The sequence below is a fragment of the Mauremys reevesii genome, linkage group 1, assembly GCF_016161935.1.
Source record: "Mauremys reevesii isolate NIE-2019 linkage group 1, ASM1616193v1, whole genome shotgun sequence".
NCBI lineage: Eukaryota > Metazoa > Chordata > Testudines > Geoemydidae > Mauremys > Mauremys reevesii.
This window is the reverse complement of record NC_052623.1, coordinates 152453828-152467864: the sequence shown is the minus strand read 5'-3', so window position 1 is coordinate 152467864 and position 14037 is coordinate 152453828. Positions and strand designations below refer to the sequence as shown.

The 14037-nt window shown below is 40.4% G+C and overlaps 1 long non-coding RNA gene across 3 annotated transcripts in view; it reads right to left on the bottom strand.

The window, feature by feature from the left end:
* The window catches only part of LOC120395653, a 144139-nt gene that overhangs the window by 1369 nt on the left and 128733 nt on the right, over nt 1–14037 (bottom strand). For 2 of the 3 annotated variants that reach the window (XR_005592732.1, XR_005592731.1), the window contains one exon: nt 5559–5743. The exons of the other annotated variant lie outside the window; for it this stretch is intronic. This is a non-coding gene — a long non-coding RNA (uncharacterized LOC120395653). The remainder of the gene's footprint in view (nt 1–5558; nt 5744–14037) is intronic. 3 annotated transcript variants of the gene reach the window in all.

The following is a 14037-nucleotide window of genomic DNA, read 5'->3' as shown; positions in this document are numbered from 1 at the left end:
TCTCTATCTTTTTCCTTTTACGAATAAACCTTTAGATTTTAGATTCTAAAGGATTGGCAACAGCGTGATTTGTGGGTAAGATCTGATGTGTATATTGACCTGGGTCTGGGGCTTGATTCTTTGGGATTGAGGGAACCATTTTCTTTTATTGGAGTGTTGGTTTTCATAACCATTCATCCCCAGGATGAGTGGGACTGGTGGTGATACTAGGAGACTGGAGTGTCTAAGGAAATTGCTTGTGTGTCTTGTGGTTAGCCAGTGGGGTGAGACCAGGGTCCTCCCTGTCTGGCTGGTTCGGTTTGCCTTAGAGGTGGAAAAACCCCAGCCTAGGGCTGTAGCTGCCCTATTTAAGCGATTTGTCCCGAATCGGCACTCTCAGTTGGGTCCTGCCAGAACCGCATTGTCACACAGGGATTTAAGTTCATGTAGTAATCTGTACACTATATTAAAAAAGACTTGAAAAATGGTGATGGTACTAGTTTTGTGTGTTTTGTTCCCCTCACCTTGTGGATCGTATTCCCGAGTAGTTGAGTGTTTATGGTAATGAATTGACTCAAACTCAGTTAGAAAAAGAGCACCACTCTTACTATTTATATAGAAGCAAACGGGCGCCCAGTCCTTTCCTAACTCAAGTTTTCAAATTCAATTCTGGGATTTTTCAATGACACCTGAAGGAGTTATCCTATTGACCATGAATGGAGTTAGTGCCTAACTCCCATAGGCCCCTTGCAAAAGTCAGCCTAATTTTGCAGTCTTTAATCCGGAAGACTTTCTTCTGTGTGGGTTTGACTGAAGGATTGGAGCTTAGGGATTTCTTAGTGTGTTTGGTTTGGGTTGTTTTGTCTTGTGGGTTTCTTTTCTTTTTTTTTTTTAAACCCTAAACAAACCTAGTGCTGTTGAGTAGAGCTGGTCAGGAATTTTCCAATTAAACTTTTTTCTGAAAATACCAATTTGCTGAAACAGAATTTTTTCCCTAAATGTATCCTATGTGACAAAATATTAACCAGGAAGGCCCCTCAGGTATACAAGAGTTCTAGAGAGTGGAATAGCCAATAATCCAGTGGCTGAGTGTCTTCATGAGAATTTTTGAAACACTTCATTCTGTATTGGATAAAACATTCTGTAACCTCAAAATATTTAATGAAATAAATATTACTTCCAGTGAGCCCCACTGTTGGCTTGCAGATCTAACGAGCTTCCCTGGCTTGCCAATGGCACATCTAAGCCCCTTGCTCCACAGCTGTTTGGCTTATAGAGATTGCAAGCACCTCTTTCAATAGCTCTTGACCTGAGGAGCTTTGAGGTTTCTGACTTGCCATGCCATTGTATATTTAACTAGCAGCAAATGCAAGTGCAACACATCTACTTTTAAATGCATAGCTACAGACTTAAGAACATTTTCTACCACACACACTAAATATGTAACTTTCAAATGGCCATACCTTTTACAAAAACCCATTTTCTTTCCATGTTAAGGACTTAGTGCAGACAGTTTTAAGTTCCAAATTGCAGCTAGCTTGTCTTTAAAAGGAAGGCTAGATTTTTTTCCCTCCTAGTGGAAGAACTGCTGGTTCTTCTCCCCCCTTGCCCCCCCAATTATCATGACTTGAACACTGATGAAATGATTTTGCTCAAACTTCCAAAAGAGAAGCTTTGGTCAAACTTACACTCTCTGAAATCAAATATGGTTTTCATGGGACCTCACACCAATTTTCTGCTCTTTCTAAAAAAATCTTTAAATTTGTCCCTACCCCTTCCTCTCCTCCCATTAGTCTGCCAAAACACACCTTAAACAAATCAGGGGCATGCATACATATGCCTCATAAGGGCCTGAAACTTACCAGTTCTAACAATGTCTTGCTTTAAAAAACTATGTATTGGATGTACAGCACTGGATACCACAGATGAGAAAAAGTGAACCGAGTAGGTGACTATTTCTTTTGCAGCACTTTTAGTTTCTAATAAGAGTATCTATATGGAATAGGTTTTGCCTAAGAAAATTTCAGACCAAGTCTAAAGGACAACTGCACACTTAACCTGGTTGATCTGTTTTGTATTTTCCTACCAATAATGTATATAAGCAATATGTAGTAGGAAATTATAGATGGGCAAAACCTTTTCTGATGATCAGTTTTCATAAGACTGAAAGCAACATGTTTTTTACTTCACAAATTTTAGATTTAATTCTAATGTCAGATCAGGAATGCTTTCTTTACCTTTTTATAATAACAAACACATAGGACTAGAAGGAACTTCCTAGGTCACTGAGTCTGATCTCTTGCTATCACCAGCAATCCCACTGTATAATCCCATTCATAAATTTATCAACATCCATCTTAAAACTAGTTAAGTTTCTAACTGGTTTTAAGGTGAAGGTTATCTTAACTCAGAATAGGCTTTGTATGGGTGCTGACAATCATATGAAGAAAACAATTAATCCATTTGATGCCATTTCTAAAGAAATTAAAAGAGCATGACTTGAAAGATTGACTCACATTATTTGGAAAGCATATTTCTTGAATCACTTCTGGTCTTGGCTTGAACATGTGGAATTTCAAATCAAAAGCTTGCCAGAGGAAAACAGACAAGCTTTTTTAATTTTCAATTTTGTTTTTCCAGTATCAGTCACACAAGATTTGATTGGTATGTAAGTCCCAGATTCTCTGATTTATTTGTGATGATGTCCAGTCAGCCTTTGTACCTGTTTGTCAACATTCTTCATTTTCCTCAGTTTAAGATTTGAATATCTTTCTGGAAAACTTCTTAAGATCTAAGTTCTAGTATTGTAATTATTTGTAGGAATCATTTTACAGTATGTGCTGATACATTAAAGTGCCCTTGGCCACTGTTGAAGTTGGAAACAGCTTATTCCTGAGTGAAAAGATGTACACCTCTACCCCGATATATCCGGTCATGTTATAACATGAATTTGGATAGAACGCGGTAAAGCAGTGCTCCGAGGAGGCGGGGGCTGCGCACTCTGGTGGATCAAAGCAAGTTCGATATATAAGTGAAACCACATTAATGCGGTAAGATTTTTTTTGGCTCCTGAGGACAGCATTGTATCGGGGTAGAGGTGTACTATTGCACATGTGGATCAAATATTTGTAGAGAGAAGTTGGGTGGTCTTAGATCAGTCCAGAGTCCAGTGATTTACTGCAAATTTTGAATTCTAGAGTTTAGAAACAATGTCATTAAATCTATTTTTAGTTCAGCAGTTGGCTGCTGTTCAGTAAAGCTACAAACAAGCTATATGCAGTCAAAATTACAACCTAATTTGGGATGCAGAGGCAATAGTAGAGCATTCTGGAGAGGCCTATATTGCTGCTTTCTGGAATACGCATGACCCATTAACACAGTTCCACAGGTTCGGTAGTATTTTTACTTTATATAAACAAGAGAGAACACTAACCAAGAAGAACAAGTTAATGTTGGGCACACTCCTGTTCAAACGCCTTTGCAACTGGCATGCAAGATAGATGTTGGGGAACAAAGATTGCATCCACAAAAAAATCCTATGTTTAATGTAATGTGTCTTTAAAAAAAGAAAAATCCCACTATCACCCCTACTCATTGTGAAAAAATTTCTGTAGGGAGCCTACAGTTTATTTTTCCTAAGCCTTTTTGCAGGGAACAATCCAATATTGCACTAGCCATATTTTTGCTAACACAAGGGACTATGAAAACAAAACCTATACAAGCAATCCCCACTTATTCCTTTGAGTTTGGAGTCCAACTAAAAGGCAGCTATACTTTTCTGGCTGACAGTCCTCCAGTTATAATATGCAATGCTCAGAAATTGATTCAATAGCAGCGTCTTTCAAGGACACTAACTACAGCAGAAATGTGCCTTTCTAACTGTTGCTCTTTTAACTTCCTTAGTTGGAAACTGGTGCACAGGAAACAGTTCCCAGGCCAATTTACTGGGACACAGATCTTTTCAGAATGCACTAGTAGCTAAAGGGCCCCTACAAGGGATGTGCAACACATGTGGCACTGCAGAGCAGCTCATGCCAAAACCAATATACTCTTTGTGGTTTAATGTACTAAGAAACAGCCAGAATTTAAATGAAAATTCAGCACTCTATTTTCAGTGTTTTGATTAGGAAATTAGCAAGTTGTCTAAAATGTCTTCTTGGCATTCAATTAAATATTGAAAGAAGAGTAGAAAACATTATATAAACCTGCTGATGTTAATTACAGGGCTATGATATCATTAACAATTATTTAATTATTGCAAAGTGCTAATCACAAGCATTTAATGTACTAATTATCTCCTAATTTGCTAAATTCTAGGTGCTGAACATCTGGCCACACTCTCGGTGTGTTGACTGAACCTATGTGGCTGTAAAACGCCAGCGTATGTTTTGTAACAAAAATGCTACTTTTATTAATGATAGTGGATTTGAAAAAGGGTCCTTATGCTACTAATGGTTTTCATTAACACATAGCAGCTAATTGTCTATTCCTAGCTAGCTTCAAATGTGCATCACCTGCACATAATAGGCTATATACCAAATTCCTGGCACTTCATTTATACATTAGAGCCAAACAGAGCAGAGTTTTTTCTACATTTAGTTAAATTACTTCTCCCCACCACCACCCTTTAACAATGCTAGCTGGATTGCTGGAATGATGAAGAGAAATCTCAAAAGATGGCCTGTGGTCTAAGAACTGCATCTCATGAGCCCTCATGCTCAGTAATTTTAAATGGATTGGGAGTAGTCATGGTACTGTTTTTGACCTCCTCTCCATTTTTTAAATACATTCTAGAATATATGCTTATTAATTAGTGTAGGCTTGCTCTCTATTTCCATATGTTTAATTTTGTTTCTTGTTGCATGTGGTGTTTCTATCTTCTTCCCTTGTAGTTCCTTTGAACGGTGTTTGTCTCTAATTAAATTAGACCAACAGCGCACTGTTTTGTTTTGTTTTTTTTCCATTTGTGTATCTTGTTTGTGGAATTAATTATCCTCTGATCCTCTTCCTGCTTCTACATACGGGTTAGTGACTGGTTAATTGTTCTCTGCCTTCCCCCCCTTCAACTTTATTTTAGAGTGCTGACAGACACTTGAGCAGTTTTACATACAATATGTATTGTAGCATTTTAGTCTATGCTTTTAGTTTAGTTCAGAGACACTTTTTGCCTAAAGAATGAGAAGATACTATAACCTTGTCAATTTAAAAGTGAATATCTTTACAACCTTGAGGCTGATGGACGACAACCATGCTCCAAAAAAGGGATGCAACAGAGAAGGTTGGTTCTGAAGCAACCTTGGATGTTGCAACCTACCACCAAAGTTGACACCCTCTTTGCTGGAAGCTAGGCACCACAACGTTGCTTAAAAGAATAGAGGTTGAATCTTGGCCCCATTGAAAGCAATGCACATGTACTAGGGCAAGGATTTCACCCTGGGTGAGGACAAGAGCATTGGTTCTCTCGTTTCAGAAAGACAAGGTAGAGTGGTGTGTTGGTGCTTTTTGGGTTTTTTAAACACCTTCTTAGATTTTTTTTTCCTGAGACACAAACTACACTTGAATACTAAGGGAGCACTTACCAGAATCCCCTATCAATTTGTGTTGTATACCTCCCTACTTTTGAAATTATGGATTAAGATTGCACCAGCTTCTGCCGTCCTTACTCAGGCAAAAATCTTCCTGAAGATGCAGAGGAATTTTTGTCAAAGGACTTCAGGATCTGGCCCATGGTGCATCAGGGGAAATAAACTGGGTTTCTTCTTTTCTGGAAAATAGTAAAAGTGGGAACATCCAGTCTACCCAAAATGTAAGACGGAGAATCACATAGTCACATCACTGCACATTCTGCGGTTTGGGCGCTGAACTGATGACTTTGATTGGGAATCATTGATTATCTGCCAGAAAATTTGTAATTTAGGAAACAGTAGAAAAGTGAATCAGTCACATAATAGCATTTTCTATTTGTCTAAGTATAGTGTAATTGGTAAAAGGTATCTAATCTGTACCATCATCTAGTAAATAAGCATCTATCGGTTCATGGCATTCCTTTTTCTCATTTGCAAGACACCATTTCATATAGAATAAAATAACCATACTAATTTTTTTTCTTTTCAGAGTTAACAATTAGAACCTCATGTATGCAGCAGCATAGTAAATACTACTGGACTACTTAGTATAAAAGCAAATAACAAGGAGAGGTTTTAAATGATTTATTCTAATTTTATTGCTGCATGAATGTTCAACAGCATCATTTTGTTCAACACACAGATACCAAGATGACAAGCACTTTAGAAATACACTTGATAGATAATTCTCTTTAAAGATAATGGGAAGAATAATCTTGACATTTTATGAATAGTTGAATTGCTTTAAATTGATAACACAGGACAAATTCTACTTTGCTCCACTGTGCAATCTAAAACTTGGTTTGGATTAATTGTGCAAAACTAGCTTGCAGTGCACCTACAGTTATATCCATAAGGATGTTGGCAAATAAAAGTTAATAATAGGAAAACACTCATGCTAAAATTAAGTATGACACTTGCCATACCAAGCTGGTGGCTAGTTTATAGCTTACTCTCAGCCCATAGTTTGAGTGCCTTTTGAAAGCAACTTTTCCTTTAGTATATTAAAATCATATTAAGCTCCCTTGAAATCCACTTCAAAATTGGAAGCTATAGTGTCTCCAAAGATCTGATACGAACATCTGAATTATTTCAATTTGGTTTAATCTACTTTTGTGCGTGAGTAATAGTTGTGCTCTTCCATCAGTTTTGTTTCCCACCTTCATAAAGATATGATTTGTTCTTAAGACCTCAGAAAAGGGCAGTAGCTCCATTTGGAGGAAAACAGCACAGAAGCCATTCTTATTCTGTTTCAGTTCAGCCAGTCTCCTTCCCTCATGCCCCCCCCCTCAATTTACACAATTCTGCAGCTGTTAAGGGAAAGCTTGAATTTTCCACTAGTTACAAATTAAATTGTAAAGACTGAGGTTCCAAAATATCCATCTGGGATTAATTCTCCCCTGCATGTCTGTAGAGAGATGTAGGGTACATGTGATAGCAAAGAAATGGGAACATGTTTCTCTTCCCAGTGTACATACATTATTAGTTTTTTAGGTTTCATCCCTCACTGTAGTAATTAAGTAGGCAGTGCAGCAACGTGTATTTCTCAACCCTGGAGTTCAGTAGTCTCCCATAGCCTTGCATGTGGTGGTGCAGAGTGACACTGACACTTTCATAAGGGAAAAAATTAAATAAGGCCAAGAGTTCTAGTAAATGGGGATGACGGATGAGGGTGGCATTCTGCTTGCAGTCAAGAATTGTCCAGTTATTAAATTATTTCAAGAGCTAAATAAGGACATCTACTGCCACTAATCTGTGAGCCACTGTGACATGCAATCCAGACCTGTAAGGGGTTGTCAGTACAGCCCTGGGTGTCAGCTGTGCTTTTGCTGTGGCTCACAGCCTGGACTCCCGCAGACGAGAATGCAGTATTCTGAGGGTCTGTGGGCTGTACAACCCTCGTTCAACACTCTGACCCCAGCAGCTTGTCTACAATATGACAACCCCCTCTAGTCTCTCCCACCCAATTACATAATTCAGGGGTGACCCCCAAACACACTCCCAGTCCTAAATTTCCCCAAAACAATCTGCCCTGAAGTGTCCAGCCTTCTCCTGGTATGTTTTAAGAAGTTGTTTGCTGTTCCCTTTAACGCAGTGGTTCCCAAACGTGTTCTGCCGCTTGTGCAGAGAGAACCCCTGGCGGGCCGGGCCAGTTTGTTTACCTGCTGTGTCCACAGGTTCGGCCGATCATGACTCCCAGGGGATGCGATTCGTTGCTCCAGGCCAATGGGAGCTTCTGGAAGCGGCACGGGCCGAGGGACGTACTGGCCGCTGCTTCCAGCAGCTCCCATTGGCCTGCAGCAGCGAACCGTGGCCACTGAGAGCCACGATCGGCTGAACCTGTGGACGCTGGAGGTAAACAAACCGGCCCGGCATGCCAGGGGCTTTCCCTGCACAAGCGGCAGAACAAGTTTGGGAACCACTGCTTTAAAGAAATAGTATATTGCAGCTTACCACTTTACTGCAGTGAACAAACACTCCATTTTAATCAAAGCACTGGGCTGGCTTATAGTAAATGGAAAAAACAAGGTTATTAAACAAAAGTAATAGGTTGGGATACTAAGAAGAAGGAATAAAAGGTAGAAAGGATTACAAACAAAGGTAGGCATTCACTTCTAAGACTAAAAACTTGATTACAATCTTTGCCTAAGCAGGGTCTCACTTATAACCAGTTTCCAGAGACTTCAGCCTTCTTGGTTGAATGACCCATCTTTGTGTGCTCCCAAAAACTTTGGATTGGGACTCCCTTCCCCTCTGGCCTTGGGATGCTGTTAGGATCACAGCCACTTCTGCTGATCAAAATGAGAGTAAACTCTGCATGTGAATCAAAGATGCAAGTTCTCTCAGAACTGTCATTCAGAATAGAAAAGAAGGAAGAGGAGGGGTGGTTTCACCTTTGTCAAGGCTGAATCCCCACTCTGTCACTGAGTACAGAAGGTGGGGGCCCACAAGGATTTTAAAAATTAATACTGGCCACTCGGGGCTTGTATTAAACTCCCAAGGTTACAGATTTTCTCTGACCTTGGATTGGAAAACGCTGCCACCACCCAAATGGAAAAAAAAAACAAAAAACCCTTGGACCCAGAAAGGAGCACTTGAGAGTTCCTCCCTGTGGGGTACCCTCAAGCCCTTTCACCCCCACCCCCGGGGAAGAGCTGAGAAAGAAAACAAAGGAAATTAATGGTTACTATCAGCTAATCAAACAATATGCACAAACCTCTTAGGACATCAAAAATCCAATCCTGTTCATAAAAGTAAATTTTATTAAAAAACTAAAAGGAAGAAAATTGATCTGGAACAGGCTTTTGCTAGATTTTTTTAAAAGAGCAATTCCAAAAATTAAGCACCCATTAGCTTAAAGGTTATAAGCAAACAAAAGCATCTGGGGTTGGCACAAAGAAGTCCACAAGCCTTAAAAAATAAACCTAATTGTGTCTTCCTAAACATTCCTAATTTACTTACATATTTGGGCTGTTAAAAGTAGTTCTAGATATGATCTGATGGTTTTCATATCTGGTTCAAACTTTACACAGCATTCCTGCTGCCCGTCTCTTCAGCCCGGAGAGAATGACAGACAAAGGGAAAGTTTCTTTCCCAGTTTTAAAAAGTTCTAGCCTTCCCCTTGGCTTTTGGTCAGGTTCTCACTTGTTTTTTGTTTTCCTTTTCCTGGGGGACTTTTTAACCCTTTACAGGTAAAGCAAGTAGAGAACAGCAACCAAGAGGGATTTTACAGAGAGCTGACTGACTGGGTGTCCATCAAAAGGTGCTTCTCCCCCACCCAACTTCATTTATCACAACCTTCTTCCCAAAACCTTTGTAACTATTCAGAAGTTGCAACCATGTGATACTCTCAGAATACAACAGAAAATATTGTACACTCAGTATCTTAAGGAAGTGTATTCTCACATTTTCAGTTATCCAAATGAGCAAAGTACATTAATAAAAGAGAGGTGGTATCTGCTATCATTGCCTGAATTTACTGTGCACATCTTCCTTATAAGCATTCAGTCTTGATGGCTTTTTAGTAATTTCAAGCCTAAAGTAATTGCAGGTGGGTATCTTTAATTTTGAAATGACTGTCACCATAATCCATTGTTTATTTGCATAACAAGCCACACATTATAAACAAAAACTTTGATAGCAAAAGGCTTTAAATATGACAGATATGCTTAAAAAATGTGCTTTTCTGCCATTTAGATTGTTATTAAGGCAATGGACTTTCTCAATTAAGGCTCTATAATGCTTCTGCCTTCCAGTTTTATATCTCTTGGGAAAAGCACCAGATAAAATTTCTGCTTTGAAAATAGTTTTCACTGTGTCCACATGACAGAATGTAAGTTTGGTATTTTGGACTTGAGTTAGGAAGGTGAAATTGCAATCGAATGCATTGTGAAGTATGTTGTCACTATCCTGTTTCTACTATTTCATTGCAAGCACTCTGCTAGCAAATGCTGATGACTATTTAGTGTATTGGAATGAGGATGAAATCAAGTCAGTATTTGAGATTTTGTCTCTACAAGGGCAGATTTAGGATTGTGATGGCAGTTTGAATGTGAGCCAATACCTTGTTTGAGAAGTAGACTGCTAAATCTGCATTTCTCAGGTTTCTAACATCTGACTTTTTTTAATTCAAACCTTCTTGAAAAGCAATGTACACCCCAGCAGTAATAGGCTGCAGGCACATAAACCTCATCTTAACATATTTTGTTTGAAAATGTCTTTTTTTGTGTTAATAATACTAAATTCTACAGGAGAGGAACTCTGGTTCAGGAAACCCTGGAAGGCTCACAAGAAGGATGGTGTAATTGAGTAGCCTCTGCGATGTCCACCTTGATTCCCCTGGCCTCAGATTCTTGTTCTAACCAGTGTCAACCATGATTCTGTTGTCCTTTTATACTGCAGCTCTCCTAAAGTCTGCAAAAAGAGAGTATCACTCCTGTTCACTTCTATAGGTCCTCAGGAAATGGACTCCAGAGATTAGGAGTTGCTTACAAGGGGGGCGCCCCTCCCATCAGACTCCTAATGACCATGGGCCTGGGGCTCTTCTCTCCATAGTCTACAGCAGGGTTGGGGGGGTGGAAATACATGTGGCCTCTTCTCTCTCTGCCTTTTGCTGCACACCCACCCTTATGAAGGGATTCCAGGGGATGAAGACTGTCTGGAAATATCTCTAGACATAGAATAGGTTTAATTTAAGAAAAAAAACCTCTCCTACCATAAATTCCTCCCATGGGTGGATATTTTAACAATGCTCTTTGTTTTTCTGTTTCACAGCATCTCTCTGTTTGTAGCTACTTTGCTGTAAAAGAAAACTCCAGCGGTCCAGCAAGACTTGTAGACTTTATATGAAGCACAGCAGGAGACCATAATGTGAGGCTGAGTCATACCCTCCTGCACAGATAGCTGAGAGATGCTGCTTGAGGGACCAGTGGAACCACGTAGAATTTTATTCAAACTGGCTCCTCAGTTCGTTGAGGGGGGAGGGGCTTTGAAATGCTTGGGGACGAGTTGGGGTGCTGCAAGTCCTATAGGATCTATGGCAAGATGGATGATCAGTTTCTCCAGACTATTCCTTTGGCCATTTCCCTCCTGGCAGCCCTATCCCTGCTGGAGACATGCTGCTTTTTGGCAGCAACCTTGTGCTAGGATAGAACATCCTGCCTCATCTCCTTAGAGTCATGAAGGCTGAGTTAATGTTACTGGAGAAGGCCTTAATGTAGACCTGAATATCTGAGGCAATGTTCACTGCCTCAAGAGGGGGAAAATGCAAAATCCTCCTCCTGCCCTTCCCTCTAATACCATTTCAATAAGTAATCATCACCTCTCCCTGTCTAAGGGCTTCCTGGGAGAAGGATATTTCCATAATGCCTTCCTGTTCTTCTTCGGTATTCCCCTCCCACACAAGTTCACAAGCATTCAGTGCACAACAGAAACATAAAGCATTTACAGCTTTCTCAGTGGAGATTCCCTGTTTCCTGATTACAAGACAGGGAAGTAATAGAAATCAAGACAGCAAATAAACTCCTCCTGCATGGAAATCAATAAGGAAAGCATTAGCTTTTGAATGCTGGCTTCAAGTAAGCTTCAATAAATATTTTTTCAGGTAAATATAGTCTGGTTTTAACTTCTGTTTCTTCTATACTGTCAGTGCCCTGGAATTTCAGGTGACGTAAGGGTGCTGTGCCATCCTCTCCCCCCCCACACACTTTGTAAAATGGCATGAATAGGTTAACCATTAATTCTCAAACACTCAACATCATGATTAAGGTACCTGTTGACTTTTGGTTTCTCAGGGGATGCTGAATACCCTGTGCTGTGCTGTCTGCAGTGACTCATGACGGTGAGTGCCTAGCTCAGGGCAGATGGTCAAAAACAAGACCAACACCCCAAACTGGTGGTGAGTTCTATAATTAGATTTCACCAAGCCAGTAACATAACGATCCAGGAGTTCATTGTGGTATCACAGACTGGAGTGCCTAGAGGGACTATCTCGCCAACCAGGCAAGCTGGCCTTAGTGATGGTCACTTATACGTAAAATCACAAAATATTCAGGTTACCAGTCCCAAGAGACAAATCACTTATCCCAGCTCTATTTGTATCTTAGATCTCACACCAAAGGCAATGCTTGTAGCCAATCCTGTAATTAACTAAAGGTTTGACTAGGAAAAAGAAATGAGTTACAGGTTAAAGCAAGCAACCATATATACACACACACATGAATTACCATCTGTGATTCTTAAACAGACCAATACATAGTAATCTGTCAATTAAACATGACTTTCAGTGTGGATCCACTTAGTGTAGTGTCTCTGGCCCTGTGAGTTCAAATAGCGAAGAGATGAAAAAATTTCTTGTCACCCTGTTTTATCTTTCTACGTTGAGCCTTCGAATCCATGAGGTGAGCTCTGTTGCATGTAGCACTTCAAAGGTGTGATAGGGCCATTCACCTTTGTTTTGTGATATTCTTTAGTGGCCTCTTTAATTTTGATAGGCCTCTTAAATGGACAATTTTCGTGCTTGGGACCACAAGTTCAGAGCAAACATTTTTCAAAGTTTATAGTTTAAAGTTTCTCTTTAAAGTAATCACACATACAGTCAGTCACTACAAGTTTTACTGAATAGGGAAAATCCATTAGCCATATTTTTGCTACTTTAACCTGCTTCAAATTAGTGCAGAACCATCTTTAAGAAAACGTAGTCTGGAAAGATTAGTGAAAAATAACATGCAACTTCAGTGCTAACATTCTCCTACAGCAAGGCTCAAGAATGTCTAATGGCCCAAGTAACAGATTAATTAAACATAATCTTAATAGTGATTATTCTGTGCATGTGTTAATATTGCCCACTAAGGGTACGTCCATACTTGCGGCCGGGTCGACGGGTAGCGTTCGACTTCTCGGAGTTCGAACTATCGCGTCTAATCTAGACGTGATAGTTCAAACTCCGAATGCGCTCCCGTCGACTCTGGAACTCCACCACCTCGAACGGCGGTGGCGGAGTCAACAGGGGAGCCGTGGACTTCGATCCCGCGGCGTCTGGACAGGTAAGAAGTTCGAACTAAGGTAGTTCGACTTCAGCTACGCTATTCGCGTAGCTGAAGTCGCGTACCTTAGTTCGACCCCCCACCCTAGTGTAGACCAGGCCTAAAAGGATGGAAAAGAGAGAGTGAGCAAAGCCAGAATAGCAAATAATCAAGTGGTTTGGACACTTGGGCTGTGGGAGACCCAGGTTCAAGTCCCTGCTCTGAATCAGGCAGACTTAAACATGGGCTTCCCACATCCCAGGTGAGGCCTTGACTGCTGGGCTATTTGTTGGTGTCTCTTGTTTCTTCATGAGTGGGGTGGAGATAAGAGCTTAGACTTTTCTTCCAATGCAGAATGACAACAGATTCTGTAATTTCAATTTTTGTGTGAAATAGAATTCGTGTTTTCTGGTCTGCACTAATATTAGTAGCATTGTTTTAACAAAATTCACCCCTATGATCATCTAGTCTGACCTCCTATGTAACATATACTTGTAGGACCCCATGGATTTGGAACCCAGGCCTGCTGAGCTGCCAAGTAGCTGTCATTTCTATGCTTCCAACCAATAGCAGCTGTAACTAGCTGGCATTCCACTATACACCACCCACTATGGACCCAAACCATGGGAAGTCCCACCTCACGGGGTCTGACAGACAACAGCCTCATGACTCTTGATTGGCTCCACACCCTACATAAACCCAAGGGGCATTTTAGGAAGTGTCCAGGCAACTGTGTGGATCTCCAGTAGCTGCCATGACCATTCCTGCTCCTAAACTCCTGGGTTTGACTTGGGCTTGATTTGGATCTCACCTTCTGACCTGGATCCTGACTCGGACTTCGGACCTTTGCAATCAACCCTGACATGGAACCTGATTATGAACTCTTCTCCTAGCCTCAGATTTGACCCAAC